The 26,506-nt window shown below is 38.5% G+C and overlaps 2 long non-coding RNA genes across 2 annotated transcripts; one reads left to right on the forward strand and one right to left on the reverse strand.

Annotated features, from left to right (window-relative positions):
• Positions 1–1,097: 1,097 nt before the first annotated feature.
• LOC124284535 lies at positions 1,098–26,506 on the forward strand. The gene is made up of 4 exons (XR_006900578.1): positions 1,098–1,178; positions 21,648–21,657; positions 25,494–25,498; positions 26,495–26,506. It is a non-coding gene; the product is annotated as an uncharacterized LOC124284535 (long non-coding RNA).
• Positions 11,503–21,790, reverse strand: LOC124284533. The gene is made up of 3 exons (XR_006900577.1): positions 21,778–21,790; positions 15,031–15,036; positions 11,503–11,623 (listed from the first exon to the last, which is right to left on the reverse strand). It is a non-coding gene; the product is annotated as an uncharacterized LOC124284533 (long non-coding RNA).

A 26,506-nucleotide genomic window follows, 5' to 3' on the forward strand; every position in this document is an offset into this window, starting at 1 on the left:
GAACATTCTATCAAACACAAGTTTCTGATGATCATTCATTCATCATTGATAAGTAACACTTTTAGTTAGCACCGGTTCCTGAACAACTTTAACAATATCTCTCATCTTACCTCACACATAAGTGTCGTTTTCTGATTGGCTGAGCCCTCTTTTATTATTTTCAATGTACCCCGCTTACAAACGATAAACGTTTTGCATGTTACCCGCTGGGAACGTCGAACTATGGGAGTTCATTTGTTACTTCATGTTAGTAATGCTTTATCTCGAGTCAAGTATGATGTTTAGCGAATGCAAATAGGTGGAAGGGAGGTAACTCTTAATTTTTCTTGTCGTCTGCTAGATTCTATGTCATCTGATAATGTAACGATTGTCGGTATTGGTTAATTGCTTAACCCTGGTACACCTTATTATGATCCGGTACCCGTGCTTCAAACAGTTCCAAATTTACATTGAGGTGTTCGGTAAGATAAATACGCTGTACACAGTTCCCTCGTGGTCTATAGGTTGACACAGAGAACATAAACAAACATAGAGGGCACATCAACCCCTCGTGTCTAGGACTGCAACGATTCGGTTCGATTTATCGAAAATCAAATCTGACACCTTAATGTCGATTTCCGATAACCATTATCACTAGTTCGATTCGTTATTGTAATACCTATTTAAATTATTTCCACGCAGCCAGAACGTAAATTTGACTCCCAACTCGAGCAGTTTCGAGCGAAGGCGTGATTGATTGATTATTATCCAATGAGAATTCTTGTTAGTAGTACCGCCAAGTTGACGATGGATTTAACGCAAAAAGGACTAACTCTGAAAGCTTAATAAAATCTGATGTTTTACCTGTATGAAGAATGAATGGAAAATGATGGAATCGAGGGTCTAATATCGAAAATCGAATCGAATCGAGGTCTGTGTGAATCGTTGCAGTCCCACTCCTGACCAGTGAACAACAACTTACAATGTTACGTTAATCGTGTCGCCCATTTCCACGTTCTGAATCTGTTACATGTGGTACACTGTAATAGTGCTGAAACAAATATGTGCTCATGATATAGTCACAATTGTGCAACCGACTCTGATTTTAGCAGAGTGTATGAAATCAGCCAAAAACCCAGCCAGACATCAGGGCTGGTAACTTCAAAAATGTACCATCCCAGAAGAGGTTTAACCAGTCAGTGCCAGTGGGCATGTTATGGAAATATATTTTTCCGTCCGTCCATCGGGCTGGCTAGCTGTAAAATTAGACCGTCCGGCAGAAATCTAGCCCGTCTTGGGCGGTCGGACGGGCCTTATTTCATACACTGACCTTAGGTAGTTCATATTAGGACATAATTTCGTATTGTATTACTTGAATCTATTTGTTTTAACACGACAAGATATTCCTCTGCCACATGTTGATCATACAAATGACCATGTAACTTCTCCCTTTGATGAACTCCCCGCCTAGATATTGCTTGGACATCGCTAAAAGCGGCGTAAAACCATACTCACTCACTTTGATGAATTATTTTGTTCCGCTTTACAGATGAGCGTTTTAAGGTTGTGTATGCAAGCTGACAATGGAAGTTCCGCTATTTGCGTCAGGTTGGCATGAAGTAACTATTTTCCTGTTGTCTACCTACTAGCAGAGACTTTTAAAATGCGATAGTTTGTTCCAACGCAGTTGATTTATCTGACATCCGATGTCAGGATGACATAACACCGTGTAAGGGGAAGGCCAACTGTGAAGAGCTGCCTTAGGTAGGAGATTTTTATGAAGACGTCAGTGATAGGAAGGAAAATGTTGGTATATTTCGTGATTTGGCACACAATCGTTATAAAGTAGGAAAAATACAATATGATTCAGAAGATCTATGTTTGTCAGTCGGTATTTGAAAGCTTATACTGAAATTCGTATTAATTTAAAGTTAAATATCAGACAGACAGACAGACATATTTATTCAGTAATGTGGGCCTAACGGCCTATAATACAATTGAAATTTACAATATTTTACAATGCCACGTGATTGTTTCATATATATTGTTTAAACAGATGTTTAAAAAAACAGAGCAACTGATTTAATATTAGAATCTTTGGAGTGTAATACATGTATCATGCTTTGTTCACATTGGGGCATGGCATTCAGCTGTGGCAAGTACTTTTTCCGAATTTCATTATATTTTGTACATTGCATAAAAACATGGTATTCATCTTCAATCGCTCCAAGATTACAATTTTTACAGATACAACAAATTTTCCCTCTGTCTTTATTTCTCCTGTAAGTAACAATTCTAAAATTATGTAGAGATATTCTAAATTTACAAACTGCTCTTAGAAGAGACTTATCATTCAGTTGTAAAATATAACATTCAGGCTCCAGAACTGCTTTCAGCTTACAGTAGTTCGTTAAATAGTACGAGTTACAAATAGAATCATGCCAAGTTTGTTTGTATATGTCAATCAATCTTTCTCTAAACTTCACTATAAACACATTTGCATCACAACATTTTGTAATATCCACACAAATGATAAACCTGTTTTAAACAGGATTGTTCTAATGTTGGACACCCAATTACATTTTCCATTTTCATCTAAATTTTTAAGTAATACATAACATTGATATGGGTAACGATTTACATTCATTTGCAACAACTTAATCCAATACTTAATACATCGTATTTGAGTTAATATAAACATATCACACCTACCAGTTTCACCAAGTATGGCCTTATTGGATGCAAACTTTCCCACCCTTAAATATCGTTTAAAATATGAAGTGTGCACTTGCTCTATTTCATGATGATAATTATTGCCCCAAATTTCACTTGCGTATAATAAAACAGGAACAATTTTCGTATCAAATATTTGGCAGGCTGTAGTAAATGAGATAAAGCTATTATACAGAGAACATTGCTTTAGTTGCCTGTGCAGCAAGAGACTTACAAGCGTTTGACCATAAGAGCCTTGAGGAGAATATTAACCCTAAGTACTTATAGTAAATATATCGGATGTATAGGGCCATACATAACTAGCAAAGTGCTTGTGGTATGTCTTGATTATAAGTGTATTTTAAAACAATGCCTCTGTAATATCCTGGATGAACTGACGAGGAAAAGTTGATGAATGTTAATGGTTGATGATATTTGTTATTATTCGTTATTGCTCTTACGGCGTTTCTGATAACATTTGGTGTCGTACTTAACTAACTCCGGGGCGACACCGGGACACGACACTACAATACTACGACAGCACATACACAGACACAACAACACGGCAGGACATGTATAGACATTACAACACAGTGAGGGTACGACACGGTATTACATCACAGCCACAGACACAACAAGACGGCAGAGCAATCGACATTACAACACAGTGAGGGTACGACACGGTATTACATCACAGCGACAGACACAACAAGACGGCAGAGCAATAGACATTACAACACAGTGAGGGTACGACACGGTATTACATCACAGTGACAGACACAACAAGACGGCTGAGCAATAGACATTACAACAAAGTGAGGGTACGACACGGTATTACACCACAGCGACAGACACAACAAGACGGCAGAGCAATAGACATTACAACACAGTGAGGGTACGACGCGGTATTTACACCACAGCGACAGACACAACAAGACGGCAGAGCAATAGACATTACAACACAGTGAGGGTACGACACGGTATTACATCACAGCGACAGACACAACAAGACGGCAGAGCAATAGACATTACAATACAGTGAGGGTACGACACGGTATTACATCACAGCGACAGACACAACAAGACGGCAGAGCAATAGACATTACAATACAGTGAGGGTACGACACGGTATTACATCACAGCCACAGACACAACAAGACGGCAGAGCAATAGACATTACAATACAGTGAGGGTACGACACGGTATTACATCACAGCGACAGACACAACAAGACGGCAGGGCAATAGACATTACAACACAGCGAGGGTACGACACGGTATTACATCACAGCGACAGACACAACAACACGGCAGGGCAATAGACATTACAACACAGCGAGGGTACGACACGTGATTACATCACAGCCACAGAACTTCACGAAGAACTGTTAACTTTTACTATTACGAAACCTTACAGAGAGTCATTTGATTGTCATGTGAGGCGATAGTGTGGCCCAGTGGTAAATCGTTCACGCATGACGTCGAAGACCCGGGTTCGATTCCCTACATGGGTACAATGTATCCCCCGCTGTGATATTGCTCGATTATTGTTAAACTCACTCATAGCCCCTGTGTAGGCCAGTTTACTCCCTGTTACAATGTCACAGCACACATTTGAAATCTGTTGTCCGTAACCGCTACCAGATACATGGCTTTAGTCACACCAGTCATTTCAATTGCTTAAATACGCTATTGGTAAGACCCCGTGGAAACCCCGGGTTAAGTGTCCAAAACACATCACAAGAGGCGAATGAATGTCTCGGTTGGGTGTTTGATTGTGTGTAACCCTAACAGAGTGCACAGCGCTTTACCCCCTGGGTGCCAGAGGGACATATATGTGCTTTTTCTTCAACCCTTACTTTGAACATATGTTATAATAAGGATTACACTTTCTTTCATTTCTTTTTGATTCAACCCAAAAAGTACTAGAATCTGTACTTTACAAAGAAAGTGTAATCCCAAATATAGTATAACTCCATACCTGTGACACAGATCGACGAGGCGCTTCAACGGCATCACTACAGCTGTTGGACTGGTTATGGCATCTGACATACAATCACAGGTTAAGGTCAATACAACCATAAGACAATATTTACGTTATCCAGCAAATCATTATTTTGGTTATTCATTCGAAGATGCTAATATCCTGAGGAGATTCTAAGATGCTAAGATGCTTAGATGCCCAAGATGCTGAGCAGGTTTCTATTTCGCGAGCAGTCGTTAACGCTAAAACTGTCATAAGTATTCGTTAAACTGTGAGAATTGCGACCACAGTAGCTCTACCGTACCATTGCTTCATGAAACGGACCCGTGAAGATGCAGGTTAGATTTGGTCTTCAGCAACCCATGCTTGAGTCGACTAACGGGATCGGGTGGTCAGGCTCGCTGACCTGGGGCTCATTCCTCAAAGCGATCGTAGCGCTACGACAGTCGTAAGTCTATGTTAAAGTATGGGAGTTACGATCATCTTAGCGCTACGATCGTTTTGTGGAACGGGGCTCTGGTTGACACATGTCATCGTATCCTAACTGCATAGATTGATGCTTATGATGTTTACTCGATTACTAGTACTTACACATAGCTCTCATACAGCTGGAATATTGCTGAGTGCGGCGTAAAACACCAAACCAACTAACCAGTTAGTATACCCATAACAAATATCGGTCCCGAAAACAAAACAAATAGAAAAATATCGGTCCCCAAGATAATATGAGTGTGTCTCCATGGCCAAAGCGAGAAATACCTGCTTCAAAAACACATGGTCCACAGCCCCCATGACGATGCACTTACATCTGCGAATAATGTTGTATGGGAGTCGTCAAAAAATCGCCCATGCAATGTTTAGCCATGCTGTCTCTGTGTGTCATTGTATACCGACACTGTGGACAGTTAGTTGCCCAGCAAACTATTTTGGCCGAACCGCAACGCTAACTGCAACCACCTGGAATATCGGAGTGCGGCAAAATGTTCCATTCACACGCTTAATAATGATCAACACATTTCGATTCTATCAGACACATAAATCCAAAGAAAGGCCAGGGCTCCGTTTCGCGAACTGATGGTAGAGCTGTGATTCTCACATTTTAAAAACACTCATGACAGCTCTACGACTCCTCGTGAAATAGGAACCTTCTCAGCATCTTGGGTATCTTGGGATCTCAGCATCTTCGAATAAATAATGAATTTGCTTGATAACGTAAATATTGTTCAATTAATCAATCTTTATTCAATACTCAAAGGCCATATGCCTACAGTACAATATATAGTAGTACAATATAGAGCAGTTTTATATACGATATTAGTATTATGTTTTCATACAATTATGACGTTCAGACGACGCTCGATGGTGATTATTCTTTTCTGAGTTTCATAGCGAGACATATAAACTTAGCACCATTCGGAATCATATCATGGTTGTTGCAGTTTAATAAGGAATAGAATTTATCTATAGATGGATGGGCATATACAAATTCTTTAAGGTACTTTCTACGTAGTTTATCCTATAATGGACATACGAGCAAAAAATGGTATTCGTTTTTCTAAGACATTAATATTGCATGATTTACATAATCATAATCTATATTCTCTTTTCATCTTCAATCCACAAACCATGTGCATCAGCGAAAACATGGTTAGCTTGACTCTAAATGTTTTTATCGTGACACATGACAGATAATGCTCAGTATACATGCATGGTTTAAAAGATGAATAGTAATCACATTTCGTAGAAAAGGAAAGTTTTTCAAGCCAGTTTTGTTGGAATATAACTTTCAATCCTTGCACAAATAAATTAATAAATGTTGAGGGAAACTCAACACACTGCTCATACCACATGTCATGTGATTAAAACTTGTTGCAGATAAAAGATTCTTTACATTCGTTACCCAATTTGTGTGTCCTTTCTATCATATAAAAGCATCATTTCATAACATGTCTTTGGTAAACAATACGAGGACATACCTAAAAGTCTTAGCCAATATTTATTTACTTAAACTTGTGAATTTATACTAAGAGGAAACCTGCCACAGTCACCATAAATCGTTACATTAGGTGCGCTCATCTTTACCCCAAGAAATTTCTTACATGCAAATAAATTAACTCTTTCTTTGTGGTGAGAATATTGAGATCCCCAACTGTCAACCCGTATAAAAGAATCGGACTAACTTAAGCATCAAATATTCTGATAAAGGATGCGAACTTTAAATCTCCAAGTATTTTTAATTCTTCAGTATACCTTTTGTGCTTGAATAGATGCATACTTTGCATGGGTTGACCAGGAAAGATGATTAGTAAATATACACTTAGGTCTTTATATGAGGTTGTTGATTCAATCTGATTGCCTTTTTTCATGTCGAAACAATTTACTTCCTTTCTTGAAAGTATTTACTTTTTTTTACTCATGTTCACATTCAGTTTAGACTGTTAGCAATAACTTTCTAATTTATTAATTTGTAAGACCAACAATTGTACTTGAAATAAGGGCAATGACATCTGCAAACAAAATAAAAGAGAAAGTTGGAACACATCTGGATGTAACTGAATGCCATTTCTGCAATTATTTTCAATTGTCAGTACACAGCCTTGTCTAACACCAATTCGCACATCACAAGATTCTGATATATTTTATTTTTTCCTAACACAAGCTTTCACTTTCTCATAAATGCTGCTCATTAAGTTTGTCATTTTACTACCCAAACCATATGTTTTAAATAAATCCCATAGCTTATGTCTTTGTACAGAATCAAAAGCTTTTGAGAAATCAACAAATAGTGTAAAGAATTTACCCCCCTAAATATTAAGATATGTACAATACTCTGTAGAATGAACATGTTATCAATAGTAGTATATCCCTGTCTAAAACCTGTCTGTGATTCATTCAGTGTGTCCATTGTTTCCCCCACAAAAATCAATCTGTTGTTAATACGGTGATGACTCTGTAGTTATCCATATTATTCAAATATGCTTGCTTATGTAAAGGAAACTATAAGTCCAACTGACCATGTTTGAGGAAAAGTACCTCTTTCCAATTTCGTTAAATTGAGCACAAGCTCAAGATATGGTAAAATGGTATTGGTACTCACCTATGATTGCAATTTTCGTGTTTGGGTTGGATTGGAAGAAGTCTTCATATTTCTCACAAATCTCATCCTCACTAAATATCGGAAATTGGATCTCCATCTCAAATGTGTGAACTCCTGATATCGGAAGAACATAATCAATGGATATCAAACAAACGTGGGTATGTTAGTCGGACTTCACCATGTCACATAGTATTACCACACCCAATTGTCAACAAGACGCACATGGAGAACACTTTCTGAAGTCATCGTATTGTTTACAGTAGCATTGTGTGTTCAATATGTTCACAATAGCATTGTGTGTATTATGCCTCACAAGTTGCGAATTGTTTTTCTTATTATTTGGAGTTTCTGTGGACCTCCCCTGATTCCCCCAATATTGACATGTATATAAACACATTACACACACACACACACAAACCAACAAAGTCACAAAAACCAACACATCCACGTACACACCAATACATTCACATAAACACCAACATATTCACACATACACACAAAGTATCAAACAAATACACACAATCCCAAACTCTTACAAGCACACAACATATACACACAAACCAATACACACAGACCTACACACACACACGCACACAAACCCAAACATATACAGACAAACCAACACTCATACCGGCACACAACACATACACACAGACCAACACACACAGACACAAAACACATCCTTCCATGTGTAGTGTTGAACATATTCTGTTCACGTAGAGGGATTGGTTCAAGTTATCATACCGTACCCCGCCACAGACTGACGTATATTCCTATTTACAAATAACGCCTCAAACGTCAGAAAAGAAATTTAGAAATACAAAAAACGTATACGTATACGTATGTACATTGACATAGCAAACTCAACCATTCATGTTTTTTCACACATGTGCATTCATACAATGTTTCGTTCACATGACTAGGTAAAGATGAAATGTCAACAAGCATCATATCAGTATCCATGTCACGTGAACCTTTCACAATTCACAATATTTAGTGAATCTATGAATTCATTTCTAGTCAGTTTATTAAGTATACATTCAATGAAGAAATGATATGAGTGTCACATATATCACCACATCAGCAGTTTGTGGATCCGCGTTCCAATAACTAAATATTATTATTTTTTTCAATTTTCCGCCGCCTCACCCTTAAAGAGATCCGCTGTGGCCTGACAGGTGTAGGCTACAGGCCTAAATGTCAGAGTTGTGTACATCAGAATATCCCCTGGCTTGTAAGGGCAGCACTTCAGCACTGTGTTTATACCTGTGGTTAAATGTATCATGAAATACACAATGCCATTTTAGAAAGTGGTCAAATGTAACATCTGTTATATTTGGGATTACACTTTTGGTGGAAGCCGCTGTGGCTGAGCGGTCTAGGCGTCCGACTTTGTGTGCTGGCGATTAGGTGGGTACCCATTACCGGGTACCCATTAACTGCATGGTGAACAAAGGCGTATTTAGATAAATGACGTTTGTCTAAGCAGACATCACATGGATTATAAGCGCTAAAGAGTGGAGAAGGATCGAGGCCTTGAAATCCTAAGAAGCCATCCCAAACCCTATCTGCCGGGTACCCAGAGTAAACTAAGACATGTTAAGGTAAAATGCTTCTGCCCAATTGGACACAACATGAGCTACATGGGCCACACGATCACCCATCCAAGAACCTCCCTAACCGCCCACCCCTGTGATCAACTTAAACGAACAAACATGATGGTGATATTAGATCATGATGAGGAATAACTATACTGAAACAATTATTGTGATGACAAACCCGGAAACACATCCGGTGTAATCATGGACTCGAACCCACCCTGTACGAAAATATTAAGTACTCCAACAAGTGAGATAATTCAGGAAAAGGAAACCCTGAACCAACCACTATCTGCCTGACACTTGTCCCCAACGTGTCACTGAATGAAGGCGCCAAAAGCTCATTTGCAACGTCAGACAGATGGTGCTATTACAAGTTCTACCTGCGGTCGTATTCTCCACAAACACCAGATCCTCCTGCTCACAATGCATAAAGTCTGCTGCTGCCTCCTGTGATTCCTGCCAGTACGTGTAAGCATTCCTCCTGTACCAGTCATCGGGGTGTCTCTCCATCTCATCCAGGTATCTGAAGTCACCAATATACAATTTATATGGAATTTGCTGTCTCAGGCATGTGAGTCCGATGGTGAAAATAAATCTTTTACAACACTGATCGTTTTTTCCTATATGCTAAGAAACAAAATTGAATAACTTGGTGTTAGATCACACACCCAGCCTTCCACAAAAAGTAATCCGCTGCAATTTACCTTCGTTGCACTTGTTGGACACATTTAGGAACAGCACCAAATGATCCATGGTTGAGAAATATCTCGCCTTTCTGGAGAGAAAACTCTTCTCTAATCCTTCCCCCGTACTCTACAGCTTCATTTATACCTTCCAGATCCATGCTGTGGAGAAAAACACAGATATTGTGAGTAACATTGTTGTTCATACAGATGAGATAAGAAGTGATATGGTTGTGTTGTGAGTTGACCTTCCAGCTTCATGCTGTGGAGTTAAACATGGATATCCTTAGACTGTGAGTTGAGATGACAGTTTCACTCTGTGGCGATAAACATGGATTTCAATAGGTTGTCAGTTGACCTTACACTTCAATGTTGTGGAGATAAACATGGATATCATTAGGTTGTGATTTGAACTTCTAGTTCCATGCCGTGGAGATACACATAGATATCATTAGGCTGTGAGCTGACCTTCCAGCTCGATGCTTTGGAAATAAACATGGCTATCATTAGGCTGTCAGTTGACCTTCCAGTTTCATGCTGTGGAGATAAACATGGATATATTTTTTGGATGTGAATTGACCTTCCAGTTCCATATCTTAAGCTACACAAATATTTAAGAAATATGGCTTAATTGCTTAATCACTACTATCGTGATAAAGATTATATGAACAAGAAAATGGTTTACTCAGATTGTATTACAAGCTTTCAAGGCAGTTTCATAATATATCATTTTACTACAAAATGTATTAAAATGGGAGATATACCAGAAATACAACAAACAAAATGTTAATGGAAAATCTTCATTTGTGTTCTCCCTTGGACATATTATGACAGACTTAATTCAGCTGATATTTCTCCAGATATTTGTGGAAAGTGGGACGCTGTTTGTGATTGATCAATACCATGGAAGAATGTATTTTTATAAGAAAATGTACAATAAGTGTTAGGATAAGAGATTTGCAAAATGGATTGATACTATGATACTAAAATAAACAAAATATCAAGAGAGTATTTAGAATGAAACCAGTTTCTGTGACCATGGGAAAAAACCCTGTGTTAGATATTTGGTGCAAGCTGTTTGTAAGTAGTTACTTACTATATCATATTGACATATACAAATTCGCTGTTAACATTGCATTGTAAGACAAATATACATATAAACAATATTATGGAAAAAACACGGTTCAAAATAATTTGTAAATTAGAAAATTAGAAGTGTGAAAGTGTGAATACCAACGATCATACCAAAAGTTTTTACCAACATTATTATGTGTCACTGAGTCTTTGTTTTTCTCATGCTGTTGATCACTGCATTGTCTGGTCCAGACTCGATTATTTACAGACCGCCGTTATAGTAACACAGGGATGCAATACGGATAACGTGGTCAAATTCCGTATTGCACCCCAGATTCCGTATTGAACCCCTGCCGGCTCTGCCAGTTTTGTTTTATTAAGTAACAGATTAATGCAAGATAATAGGGTATATAATAAATATAGAATGTCATACTAGTGCATTTGGATGTTTTGTATTGAACTGGAAGATGTCATGGGAGGAGAAACAACTCGTTCTTCGAACGAGCAACTACTATTTCCGGGGTCACGGGCGCATGCACGGTCAATCAGGTTCTGTGATATCCCAATTACATGGTCAAAAACACACACAAACATTCATATGAGCTATCATTAATCATACTTAATAGTCATTGGTGTATCACGTGTTTGACAGACGAAATATCTCCAAGATTTACAGCTGATATTCAAAAACGAAAGATTTTTAGCAGACAACCCCTCTCTGTGACATAACATCCGGTGACCTTTGCACTTACTCGAAAACTAAAGTTAAATTTCGCGATTTTAAGTTTCGTTTTTACCTCATCATATTCAACTGAAAATAATAAATGAAACATACGCGTACCGAACATGCAACACGGGTTTTATGTGTGTCATATTCGAAAATAACGAACCATAACACTTGATATTAGGACTGGTGAATATTCATAAATCCTGTCTTAAGTTCTGCAGTTTTCGTGACATGACACGTTGGAATAAACTTAATATTGTCATTTGAACAAAAGATTGTAAGAAATCGAAAATACGGTTTCTTTTCTAATGTTATTTTGCAGGAATGTTTTTTATTTTGCGACACGCTGATATTTGCTGATAAATATATACGAATTTTAATTCAGTTTAAGATGAAACATCAGCGATAAGAACATTGAAATCGGTTTGCGCTGATTTAACGAGTTATACAGGTTTCTATTATGAAACGCATTCCACTGACAATCACATAATTCAGGTAAATTCAAGAAAAGTTACATTCTTTATGTTTCCATTGGCCTTAACCTCTGTATATTTAATAATATCAGGATATGTTTGGCTCATAAAATTCTTTTTTCTATCTACATAGTATTACTATGCAACATATTGGTTCAGTTGTCCCTTTTTTTAATTGTTGAAATCACCCACCCTCTTAACGGCGCTTTATGCTGGAATTAATTCAGCAAGCTAAAGGTTAAAATATGCCAACTAAAAGGTATTTACCCTGGTTTCCCCCGACCTCAATGCACCATTTTCCGGTTAAAGGACACTGATCCAGAGCAATTCCCACGGACTGGCTATTGTTGTTTCTGCCTCAACTTGAGCCATTCGTGACCCCTCTGGAAGGATTTCATATTGGCGCATGAACATCAGGACTACTTGAAAGAAGAACGCTAACTCTATCCCTGTTTGATCCCAATGTTTCTTAATATCACCGAAGCACTCGTGCATTGTATTGTTGCTGTTTTACTTATTTATTGTAAAGAACTAAACCTCTTTGATACCTCAAAAGAAGGAGAAAAACATATTTGTTAAAGACATATTCTAATGTAATTATTACCAGCTGTTCAACCTGATATTTTCAATTATATTTCTAAATAGGGTTTAATAATCACAAATGGCAATTGTTTTATTGAATATGCAAATAAAAAATTAAAAATTCAGCTACATTAAATCCCAAAGCGGATATTCAAAAGGACTTTAACATATTTCTCAAACTGAACATTCGTTTAACCTTGCTGTCATACCCTGGTGGAAATTTTAAATGAATTTGCTGAAAAAAAAAAATGAATGGCCACAAAATGTCAGACTAAAATATCCCCCAGAGATGTAAAATATAAGCCCAGTGTTAAAGTTGATTAGTTTCATTCACATATAATATTATTGTTTTGAAACTCGTAGCGATTTATAATTATATTTCCTAAAATGTTGGAAGCGCACGTACAAAACAAGCCCGCAAGATCGTCAGAAATACACTCAGTTGAACCCATGAGAGCGGTTATGTCAACAAACGCATGTGCGTGTATTTGAATCTCTCGCCGTCCATGGCACTATCCTTACTGAAATCTAAACAAGAGACAGCACAGTTCTGTTAGGTACGTTCTTTGTGCTTTCAATATGTATATATTTTTGTTAGTTTTTAAGCAAACACATAATGCAATAACCGATTATTTTCGTATTTTCGCACATAACAAGCATCGAGAGACGAGGACGAGTCCTCTTGCGGGTTACGGAAAGGGGCGAGTAGTGACGAATGGCGCAATTGGTTGTATAAGTATGATATGTATATCCCGACATTAATCAACAAAAATGAAAACTTTTTTACTTACTGATATTTCCATCAACAAATGAAACCATTTTGAAGTTTAACTTCATCTGCCAGAGGTAATATATGTTAGCACTGAATAAAAACGAAGTCATTGTACGTCTTCATATTTTTGTCTTATAATTCTAATTCAATTTATTATTGTATTTTATGCATTTCTGAACTTCATAAAAGTCCCACGATCTCCTTTAAGCGAATTTATAACATGACTGTAATATCTAGGCATTTTATTGACTGCCTTCGTGAATCATATTTCACACACTCGCCCCTTTATGTATGCTGTCTGTCTCGTCGAACTTCACGGTGAAAACAAATGAAGTGGACCGATTCTGTTGGATGCTACAGCAATCGAATACAAATATTTAAATCAAAACCGCCATCTAAAGTTAGAGCAATACTATCAGGCTATTACCTCATTCGAGGAATATATCCATCAATATCCACATAATGGAACGATATGCCATTCATCTGCAGCTGACAAAGAAACCTGTTCCATGCCATGTGTCTTTCAACAGTCTTATGTGCAAACATGTATAAATCGTTATAACAAGTGATGAACAGGAACGGCTTTTCGGTGTAGATGCTAATTTTCACCCTCACATCGATTGCAATAAAGAAGCTGTCTATCCATAAATAATCGTTCCTGATTAGCATACCAGTTTCTAAATACCATTCAAAGAAGTAATAGCTAGTGATAGTTTCTCAACTGGTCACGTGACTATTTCGGATTACACGTTGGTGTGTAGTCTCATTGGTCAACAAAGATAGCACACCTGACAACTATTTGCATGATGTCCAGCACTCTTTTGAAAGTAGACTCTTCAAAACAACACAAAAGTAACGCATAGGCCAAAAAAACCCAAAGGAAATGTATTAAACGTATTTTATGTGTACAAAAGTCGATTGAGCTTGAACATAGATGAAGGAAATTCGACACATGAATGAACATATGTATTGTTGCCATTGTCAGCATTAATTCAGTTCACTAACTGCACATGTGTGGACACAAGGGAGCGTTCAGGTCAGTACCTTGTGACACCACCCGTTGCAGGGGTCACTGCTCGTCACCGCCTTGGAAAGGACTGCACAAGTCGTCGGATTTTTGCTTGGAAAACTTTTCGCCATTCCTCCTGCAACCCGTTGGCAATTTCTGAAAGTGTCTGAAGACGATGGTGACGTTTATGGACGCGTCGATATGGTTCGTCCCATAGATGCTCGATCGGGTCCTGATCAGGCGATTTCGAAGGCCATGGATAGACAATTACGTTTGCATTGACGAGATAGGCACCTGTTACACGAGCTGTGTGGGGTCGAACCTTGTCCTGTTGAAACAGCTCCCTCTGGCGGTGAAAAGTGGGAGGAGGTGAGGTCACATGATTTGGTCAATGTAGCGATTTGCTGTAAGATTGCCTTGAATCACCACTAGCTCTGATCTACCCGTGTAGGACATGGCTCCCCATGCCATGGCTCTGTCTCCTTCAAATCTGTCCACCTGTCGAACGCAGTTCGTGTTGACGTCGACAGACGTCTCCCATCCCGTCGTTGCAGGAGGAAACGCGATTCATCGCTGACCAAACGCGTCGTCAGTTCCCCAGGTTGCATGCTTATACTCTGTTGGACTATTGGGCACGCGTCGTTGTCGGTGTAGTCGTTTCAGGACAGGTCCAACTGTTGGTGTCGATATGCTCCAATTCGCACTTCCCTCAGACGATTTCTGATGATTTGTTCGGAAATTCTTCGAAGACCAGGCACCTGTCTGCAGTGTCCGTTGCTGTAGCCAATCGGTGACCTTGGTGAAACACCCGGATGAATCGGTCTTGAGTAGGAGTGGTCACTCTTGGTCTTCCACTTTTGGGATGATCTTGGGTCGAATTGAAACGGGTATATCGATGTCATAATCGAGATATGGTGCTTCGGTGGACGTTGAAATGGCACTCCCCTGCTTCCAAACGTCCAATGGCGATATTTCGGCATTTTTTGTATCTTCTCTTAATTCTTTTAATAAAATTCGTAATGAAATGATCAATTTGGTTTGGCCTGTTATAGTCGATGTCTCTACTCACGTGTCCGTCACACTGCACGTGCATTACGTGGGAAACAATTCTGCATGCATATTCTATGTATCGTTTTCATTTATTATGACAAACGTTTACAAACACATTTTGGGATGCGTTTGCGCGCAATACACAACAACCACGACATGATTAACGGGATTCAAACATAGGAATTGTCTTAATGGCGATTGCTGTCAAAATACATCGAAATGAACTGCTGACGTGGATCTACCCATTATGTTCCGTATGTTACTAGAATTAGGTAATTCGTAAGTAGTCAAATCTGAAATGTTCGGAGGAACACAGAGGGATAAGGATTGTGGAGCCAATCCATTGACCATTTTATATAACATACACAGTTTATGGAAGTATCTTCTTTCGGTCAATAAACTGAGTCCAGTTTCCCTGTATATACGTTCGTGGTTTGTGCCTCTTACCGCACCACAGATAGTTCGGAGAGCGTCAAGATGTAAAGTTTCCAGTAGGTTAGATTGTTCGTTTGTACAGTTATCCCAAATGTGATCGCAGTAATCAAATATAGGAAGTATGCATGATTTATAGAGGATGAACAGTGTTTCGCGCTTAAGACAATATTTTAGACTCAGTAAACAAGTTATGGGAGGGCAATTGGGATCATGCCAATTCCCTTCATTTTGAAAGGTTTATATCTAAATGTTTATGGCTGTTAACTTCTGATATTCTAACACCATTCATATATAATATAGAACAAACTTTATGGATAACAACTGGCTTTTTATTCGTGAACTCACGAATAAAAAGAAGTTGTTATCCATAAATGTTCTATATTGTAACTCAAAGAAGCAAAGAAGTCATTCATATATAGGTGGAATTTGGGACTGGAAAAATTAATTTTAGTAAATGGCTTCGGTTTGCTCTGGGCTAAATTTCACCTGCCACCGTTTTGAACAATCCGATATGGGAGATAAATCGTTATTCAGTAAGATTGAGGAATGTTCTGGGTCATCAATTATTACGTACAGTGATGTATCATCGGCAAAAAGCTTGATGTTACTGAGAATACCATCAGCAAGATCATTTATATAGATAAGGAAAAGAAGCGGTTCAAGCACTGATCCTTGAGGGACACCGGCTAAGACTGGCCGCTGGGTAGATTTAGGACCGTTGATAACGACAAATTGTTTCCTATTTTGTAGGTAACTTTTGAACCACTTACATAGGTTTCCAGTTATTCCCGAGGACCTTCATGCCAAACACGGTCAAAAGCCTTGCTGATATCACAGAACACGGCTCTAATCTCTTTTCCCTCTTCAAGTGCTTTACATAAACTCTGATACAAATCAGTTAGTTGATACGACGTAGAATCGCCAGGTCTAAACCGGATTGAGCACTGATAATCGTATGATTTCATTGGAAGAAATTGTAAGTGTGTTTGAATGTGCACTTCTCAAAGACTTTGGATAAACAACTTGTTAAAGCAACTGGTCTATAGTTTGAACATATAGATACGACGGATGCCAGTTTCCATAAATATTGAATTGTGAAAGATGGAGAGAAAGGTTGAATAGTTTGGTTAGAGGCTTGGATAGAATAGTTGAAACTTTTCGAAGGATTTTGTTACTTATGTTATCGGGGCCATTGGTTTTATTTACTTACACTCACCTCATTGTCTGTCAGTTCAATTCCCTCCAGCATATTTAGACTATTGGGGAGGTCCGGTACGGCTCTGTCGGGTTCATCTACAGTAGCTTGTTCAGAGAAGGAGTCGTTTAAAGCTGTGGCAATTTCTTGGTCGTTGTCGAATATATTATCTTTATAGATGACAGTAGGAAACTGATTATTAGAACTGTTTTGATTTATATACTTTGTGACTAGACGCCACCATGATTTAGAGCCGATCTCCGTTTTTACACTATTATCTAATTTATTATCGTATACGCGTTTTGCTTTCCTAATTTCTGAGATCAACCTATTTCTAGCTATTCTAAATTTCTTCCAATCGTCAGGACGGTTCCGATTTTTAGCAGTTTTGTGCAATCGAGTGCGTTTTCACATAAGTTCCGCAAGTACTCGTTCATCCAAAACAATCGTTTGGTTGATCAGTTATTTCTTTATGTGGTACATATTTATGAACCTTGAATTCTTCTGTAATTCTTCTTGTCGTTTTGGAACACATCTAGCCAATCATTGGCATATATGCATTGATATGACCCATCATAGTATGCACTGTTATAGTCGTAAATGGTCCGTTTATATGCCGCTTTACGTGGTTTTTCATATTTAAGCTTAATAAACACAGGACAATGGTCACTGCAAACTGGTGCTAAGACTCCAGAGGAACTAGTCAGACAATGACATGTTGTAAATATAAGATCAATCAGTGAACAAGTTGTATCAGAAATTCTTGTAGGTTCACTTATAACCTGTTTCAAAGTATACAATAGTTTCAAATTATCAATTTTGTTAATCCATATATTATACATTGGAGTTAAACTCATCAACTATAATCGCTTTGCTGTTAAGGTCAACGGCCATAGAAAGGGATTCTTCGATTAAATCCCAATAGTGAGCACTCATATCGGCCCTGTAAAAAGCGCCGACAAGAATATTTATGTTCCTAATTAACATCTCTACCCATATTGCTTCTAAGTCAGTGATGTCTAAGTCATTAACATGTTTGAAATACAAATTATTTCTAACGTAGATAGCGACCCCTCCTCTCCCCTTGTAGGTCTATCCTTTCTGACAGGTGGGTGATATCCTGGAATTAATATGTCTTTGTTTGGTATACTAGCATTCAGCCACGTTTCAGTTATACATATGATGTCAAAATTGTGAAATTCAGTAGTTACCGGATCTATCTTTTCCCTAAGCCTGCGAATATTTAGGCAAATAATGCTAAGAAAATGTGTATCGGGCCCATGATTCGGATGAATATCTCCACAGCATAATAGTAAAATCGCGATTGTTAAGAAGGTACGAGTCCCGATCGTCAAACATAGAACGATACAAAAGCAAGTGAATTTATCGTATTTTTTCCGAGTGATGTTGTATAAGGTTGATGCAACCTGCCCAATTGGCCAATTCATAAGACTTAGGCCTATATGATAAATTGATACGATATGACCCATTGTGAAACAGACAAAAATAACAAAATAGTGTGAATTGTGAAATGGTCACTCAGAGCCAGAGAAACTACAAATTAGTACCCCCCAAAATTGGTCCATTTGAGGCCACTTAATTCCTCCAAAATGTCAGATATGAAACCATTCTAAAACAGATAAAAATCTTAAAGCATTTGGTAGAGTATTTGGCACTTTTGGAGCCACTTATAAAGATACTTCCACTTGTAAAATGTTACACAAAACCAACAGAAATAAAAGTATATTTGGCATCTTTAGAGCACATTTTGTTGCTATGGAAATCACGGGCAGATAATTCAAAGGAAGATACTCTGGATGACCAAATATATTGCAGATTCTGAACCAAATCGCGACATTCGTATCGCGAGATGCTGTACCGGTATAAACCGGTTTGCCGGTAATATTGCAAAGGCCTAACTATGAGCAATCAATCAACGTATTGGCGGTTAATCCTTTGAAGGAAGGACGTTGTTTTCACACATCCACTTTTCGACAAAGTGTATTCAGTGCACGTTGGTAAATGTTCATACATAAACGTTACCTTTTGACAAACCGCGGTGCAAGATAAAAGTGATTTATCAATCAGCGTGTTATCGGTTAATCCTTTGATCGACATTCATGTTTTTAACTCAGCTGATGATTCATCTTGCTGCACTGTATGCGTATATTACATAGCATGTTATACATTTGCCACATCAGACCTTAACACATAATGTTGAGTATTTACTCCAGACACGAGAAGTGCTAAATGGCAACCTTTGTCGTGTAATCTGAGTGGAATCACCACTAGTTGTACCTGTTATAAATTCATTAAATGACTATCAAGTGAATGATGACAAATAAACAGGTGTAAGTTTATACTACCAAACATGGGTTACAGCAAAAGAGTAGTAATCGCTGTATTGCATGCAATTGTAATAATTGCCTAAGGTGTCGACGCTGTTTAGAGGTTACGAACGGAACTTCAGTGTTGCATAACAAAATGAAAGTAGTTAGTTGTTACAATTCTGACAATATCATCAGAATTCATGAATCATTATTAAATACAGATGATACTAGGTAAGCGTATCCTGCCCAACAGAAAGCATCCATTATAAACACATGCAAAGGCTAGTCAATTCTTCACCTGGGAAAAAAACAATCGGCAAATTGTGGCACAAGTTAAAATAGAGATTTGCATTGGACATCATGATATATCCAGTTTTGAAATCCTGACAAAAAGTAACCTACCTCCAATAGGGAGTTTTCCAACGGTTTGGTTTCCTACTGTGGTTTTCTATATTGATAAGCTAAAATCCCAACAGCCAGTACGAAGTCCTGGATCTCCTGTTTGTGTGGAAGCAGATGTTAAGTGATCTCTTTTATCAGCTTCACTTTTACGCATCCATTTATTATTCCTACGCGCGAACCTGTAACGAAGTGAACGGCACAAAACATAATCCGTTAACAAACACAATCAATTTGTTCAATTGTAGCGTTATGAAAAATAGAATTACATAAATAATTATTTAGCCATTTGAGACCATTTGCAAACCTTGAATGAAATATTACAGCAGCTGTTCGACAATTGTAAAGACAACCATTTAACTCAATATGCATCAATATAGAGTCTTGCATGTTGAGCACGAATGTATCTGGGGATGTTTGGGGTTTTGGTTTTGCTTGTTTTGTAAATTTTATGATACAAAATGATTATATTGATTCATTGTTTGTCCTTTTTGTTATATCCTGGGATGAGAAGTGTTTTTGTGTTTTGTTGTTTAATGCCGCATCCAGAAAAAATACAGCTATATTGTTGCCGAAGACCCGGATCTTCAGAAGCTAGAGTCAGTGAGTCAGTATGGATTTACGCCGCCTGTAGGAATATTTCAGCAATATTAAGTCAGCGAGTCTGACCACCCTATCCCGTTAGTCGTCTCTCACGACAAGCATGGGTTGCTGAAGATCAATTTTAACACGGATGAGAAGTGTGCATAGAAAGCTGCAACCGACCTTCTTGTAACGTCCGCTAAGATCTGCTGTCCAGAAGACAGTAACGTGTTTGTCTGCTTAAACGCAGCCTTAGCATAACAAGCATATTCTGGACTTCTCAATGATAACATCTGTATGAAATTGGAGATGAGAGCGTTAGGAAGTAAATAGGCGTTCTAAGGGGCACCAATTGTGCTCATCCTGACCATTTTACTTTATGCTGATTGAACAGAATTTCTGCTCGGAATTTAAATGTTAAAAAAGTGATTTTCACTAAAATTCGTGTGTATCAAACTCTGAATGAGGTCAAATAGCCAGTTCCCTTCTATTGACAACGTGAACTAGAATTAAAAAAGACCGAAAAACGCCCTTTATGTCGAGAAAAGGTCCAGCAGCTCTTGAAAGTGTTTGGATGCTACATTTTATAGCGGTTGACATTAGGGCTGGCAATCGATAGAGATGAAGGAGATCGAAAATTGATAACTGAATATGGATGGATTATCGAGAAATATCGGGGAAGTAAGTGTGAGCACAAATGCCGAAAATAGTCTGAAAGAAATCAAAATATTGCACAACACAGGTGAGTTGTGACCTATTCATGCTTGGATGACGGACAAAACAGCGTCCAGAACATAATTTAGAAGCAGCCCCTTCACAACGACCTGTGGGTGTATTGTCCGTGTTAATTTCATCACAATAGTTTTCGTAAGATATTATCGATGACACAGTTTTCATATCGATAATCGTTCTAATTTTCAACGATGTTTCCTGATTATCGACCATTTTGCCAGCCCTAGTTGAGATCTTAAAGAGTGTAATGTGACTTTGCTGAAAACATTTAAAAATAATCATAGCTCACAATAATATTTCCTCTGTATGTTTACCAGGCTGATACATTCTGATATCCTCTCACGTGCATTGTACCACATAACCATGGCAATACAATGCATATCTCATGGTCTATTACTGACAAGGTTAAGAGGTGATTTGACCCTGGCATCCTGCAACAAACTGCACAAACCAACGGATGGTCATAAGCTTGAACGGGGTGAAAAGGAAAATAGATAGTTTCTGTATATTATATAAAAAAAACAACAACGTATTATTACTTTTTACGACAATGAAACACCACGTGTTTCTGTAAATATATATTAGAATAATTTAATAGGGCGAGATACAAATTAATATGTTCAACTGCAATATCGTAATATGAAATAAGACTGTGATGGTTCAATCAAAAATTATTATCATCATGTATAAACACATTTTATTATCTTATCAAACCAATATATGGAAATGTGTTCCGAGCTTTGCACACGGAACGTTATATATAACTTTTAATTTACTTGAAGTATGTAGGCCACAGAGCGCATGATACGCTGTTCATATAATACAGGTGTTACAGAGGTGATTTGCGTAACTGCATAGTTAACTTCATGTTTTGAGGTTGTAAATGAATGAGTGTATGTTTTACAAGAATCATGACACAAAGGTCAACTTATTTTGACTTAATTCGGCTAATTTAGAGCGATATTAAAAATCATTTTGGCCCATGGGCGAGAATATATACTTTTACTCAAAATACGTGTCTTTCCATGTTTTGGAGTTTGCAAAAGAATGAGTTGTTTATAAGTATCATGACTTAAAATTGAACTCATTTTGACTTAATTCGGCTACTTTAGAGCGATATCAAAAAATCTCGACTATGGGCGAAAAACATTTTAGCCCACGGGCGAGAATATTTACTTTTACTCAAAATACATGTTTTTCCATGTCTTGGAGTTTATATATGAATGAGTGTATGATATAAGTATCATGACAAAAAAAAAATTAAATTTAAACAGTGGTCCATGGGCGAGGATGTTTAGTTTCGCTCCAGAATTCATGTTTTGGAGGTTGTAAATGAATGAGTGTATGTTTACAAGAATCATGACACAAAGGTCAACTTATTTTCCGGCTTAATTCGGCTAATTTAGGCGATATTAAAAAATCATTTTGGCCCATGGGCGAGAATATACTTTACTCAAAATGCACCGTGTCTTTCCGTGTTTTTGGAGTTTGTAAATGAAGTTGTTTATAAGTATCATGACCCAAAATTGCACTCATTTTGACTCAATTCTGCTAATTTAGAGCGATATTAAAAATCTCGACTATGGGCGAACAACATTTTGGTCCATGGGCGAGAATATTTACTTTACTCAAAATACCAGTTTTCCATGTTTTGGAGTTTGTATATGAATGAGCTGTAATGTTTATAAGTTTCATAACCAAAAAAAAGTAAATTGTTTGGACTTATTTCGACTAATTTAGAGCGTTATCACATACACTCTCGCCCATGGTGAGAATCTTTGTTATTGCTCAAAAGACATGGGTTTTTTCATGTTTTGAAGGTTGCAAATTAATGAGAAAAGTACGTTTGCTCAAAAGTATCATGATACAATCTTTTGACTTAACTCGGCTTCAATTTATAGCTCTATAACAAATATATCGGCCATGGGGTGAACATGGTTTATTTTACTCAAAACTCAGTAATAAATGTCAGTCAACAATGGGAGAAACGTTCCGCAGACTTCGAAACCCGCCACTTTACTAGTGCTGACGTATCGTTTTAAAAAAGGAGAATACGAACCGAAAACTCGTCTTTTGATATATTATAAAGGATATTCTTTAAGTCACATTCCGTGATTAAAATTGATCAAAAATTTTGTAAAATAGCAATAAAAAACACAAAACGTACTCGTATGTCCGCCTATTATGGAAACTTACCCGATACTTAATGATCAGAGGGGTATCACGTGACAGGTTTTGCACGTGCAGTTGATCACGTGATCTTCGCATCGAAGTTTCTTCATATGCACGAGTTTGCATTGGCCTCAAGAATTAAAAACACTTTGAAACCACAGTTCTAACGGTACTTGAAATGCCACTATTGTCAAATGTGCAACGTGAACGTGCCGTTGGTATGTTACAAAACTGAGGAAGATCAGTTATTGACGTCGCAAAGAGCAATCGGATGCGGACCGTCGTACTGTATGTATGACTTGCGAGGTCGTCTACAACAAACTGGCACCACTTCTGATCGCCCCAAGGTCGGGTCGTCCACGTGTGACGTCACGAGCAGAAGACAAGTCAAATCGTCCTACGTCACCTACGTGACAGATTTCTGCCGGCTACACGAACCAGGGCTGAGATGTTTAGAGGTCGACTGTCCTCCACAGACCATTCGAAATCGGTTGCGGCTGCCAATCTCTATTCTCGACGTCCATATCATTGGGCCAATATTGACGCCGTTTCATCAACGTCAACGTCTGCTGATGGGCCCAACGTCACCTCCGATGGACCCAGAGACTGGAATCGAGTCGTCTTTAGCGATGAATCAGGTTTACCCTCAGATTCGCGGACGGCAGGCATAGAGTCGAGACGACGTCGTGAACGGTATGCCCAATGTTGTGTACAGGAAGTCGACAGATTCGGGGGCGGAAGTTGCATGGTGCGGGTGCTCTGTGGGAACAACCGTTCCCGACCTCTGGTCATCCGTGAAAACCTCACAGCTGCTAAGCGTTGCCGCGACCAGGTGCTCACCCCAGAACTCGTTTCTTTCAGGGCGGCTCATGGCCCAGGTCTGCGGTTCCAGCATGCTAATGCTCGTCCGCATACCGCGATGTTGACACGAGAATTTCCTTCAAAACGCTGGAATCAACGTCATGGACTGGCCATCGAGGTCCCCTGACCGTTATCAATAGAGCACGTTTGGGATGTGCTTGGGAGAAGGCTTCGTGGTCTTAGGAACCAACCTCAGAATTTGCAGGAACTTGGCACTGCCTTGCAAGAGCAATGGTGCAGAATCCCAACCACTTTGTTCACAAGCGTCAGGCAGTCGATGAGGGAGAGGGTGTTTGGCGGTGGTGAATGAGTGGCTTGGGCAGCCATACTAGATATTGAACTGAGAATTTCGCATTTTTATTCTTGTGACTTGACATTCTGTATACCCATGTTTTTTGGAACGGCGTGTAGGCTAATGGAACTGATTATGGCGCTGTCAGTGTATCGAGTACATCACACAGATCTCAGCAATGAAATAATAACAATTTAACCATCTTACCATCTCTTGTTCTTTATAGTGCCCTGAAGAAAGAATGTGAAGTTTCTTTTTGACTCGAGTATATGTTTCTGATGACTTTTATCTTTCACCCAGCAAATTATTGAAATTCACTCGTATTTTCGTTTAAGATGTTCGACCCTACTCCGCCCTTGTTACATCTTCCGGTACGATGATAGCATCAATTCTATCACAAAATAACCACAATTCTCAATAATGGGTTTGTTATACATGTCTTGTTAGAAGATGCATTTTAACCTTATAATATCTTCCGCCAGTGGACAACAGCTGTTCACAGCTCGGAATAAGTAAACATGAGAACACATGGTCGATATGTAATAAACTACAATGAAATTTACACAAGAAGCAATACAGGGAGCACGTAACCGGAATGGAACATGTTGATCAATTTGAAAGAATTCTGTACCATACGCGAAAATAGCAAATGTGCCAAAGGTACACTTACGTACTTAATGAAAGGGAAAGAAAATGGCTCTTATGTTACTTCGCAATACCACAATGCATGTACACAGCAAAACCCTATTTGAGTTAAAGTTCACAAAAGTAATAACGACAATTAAATGTCACTTCATATGATACATACATTCACAAACGGAATTCACTGGCACTATCTTGGTCAGGAAAGAGGCAGCATAGAGCTGCCCGGTATTGGTACCAAACTCCACAACGAAGTGTCAGTGACGAAACGACACACGGCCTTGCAAGATCCCACAATTCGATCTTGGGATGGAGCCTCGTGGTAAGATGAAAGAGTCGTAAAGATGAAACATTTCGTTTGTCTGAGTATCAACAGACTGTCGAACGAAATTGTTAGAGGTAGAGTGGAGGAACAGTTTCATTAACGAAATGTCAGTGGCGAAAAGCACAGCCCTCGCAAGATCCCACAGTGCGATCATGGGGATGGAGCCTCGTTGTAAAGATTAAAATCGTTCGCACACGGGTAGAATGTCACGGGGCAAACATGTCATTTGTCTGATATCAACAGACTCTGTCGAACGATGTTGTCAGAAGGTAGCGTGGCGGAACAGCTTTCATCAGCGATGTTAAAGGCGATGAGAGGAACCATGCTCATCTTGTGGCGTAATGGCGTGTGCAATGACTGTGCCCGAGTATATAGCGGTCGTCGCCAAATGAAGTGTGGAGCCACAATGATTAATGATGGACAGTGGAGGTAGTGCTCGATTTCTGTCCGTGAATAACGTGGGCTATGGAGCAGCAACACTTGAAAAATTTTTAACTCCCAACAAACAAATGTGATGTATGTGAAGCGAGGTATATAGTGTATTACGGTAGAGAGGCATATGTCACCATGGACTACAACGACCTCTTCTGGACACAAGCGGAGGAGGTAGGTATAAAATCACTAAGCTTATAAATAAAAAAATACGATACTGGCGGACAATGTCGAATTATAGGATGAATAATTATCCAATTCATACTCTTCTTGTATCTCACTTAATATGGAAATGACATAAAAGAGATACCCGTACTTAGTCATAGAAATCATGGACGTGGATCTGTAATCGTAGAAGTGAGTGAGT

Source organism: Haliotis rubra, unplaced genomic scaffold (genome assembly GCF_003918875.1).
Source record: "Haliotis rubra isolate DU_JTF1 unplaced genomic scaffold, ASM391887v1 Scf338, whole genome shotgun sequence".
NCBI classification, from domain to species: Eukaryota; Metazoa; Mollusca; class Gastropoda; order Lepetellida; family Haliotidae; genus Haliotis; species Haliotis rubra.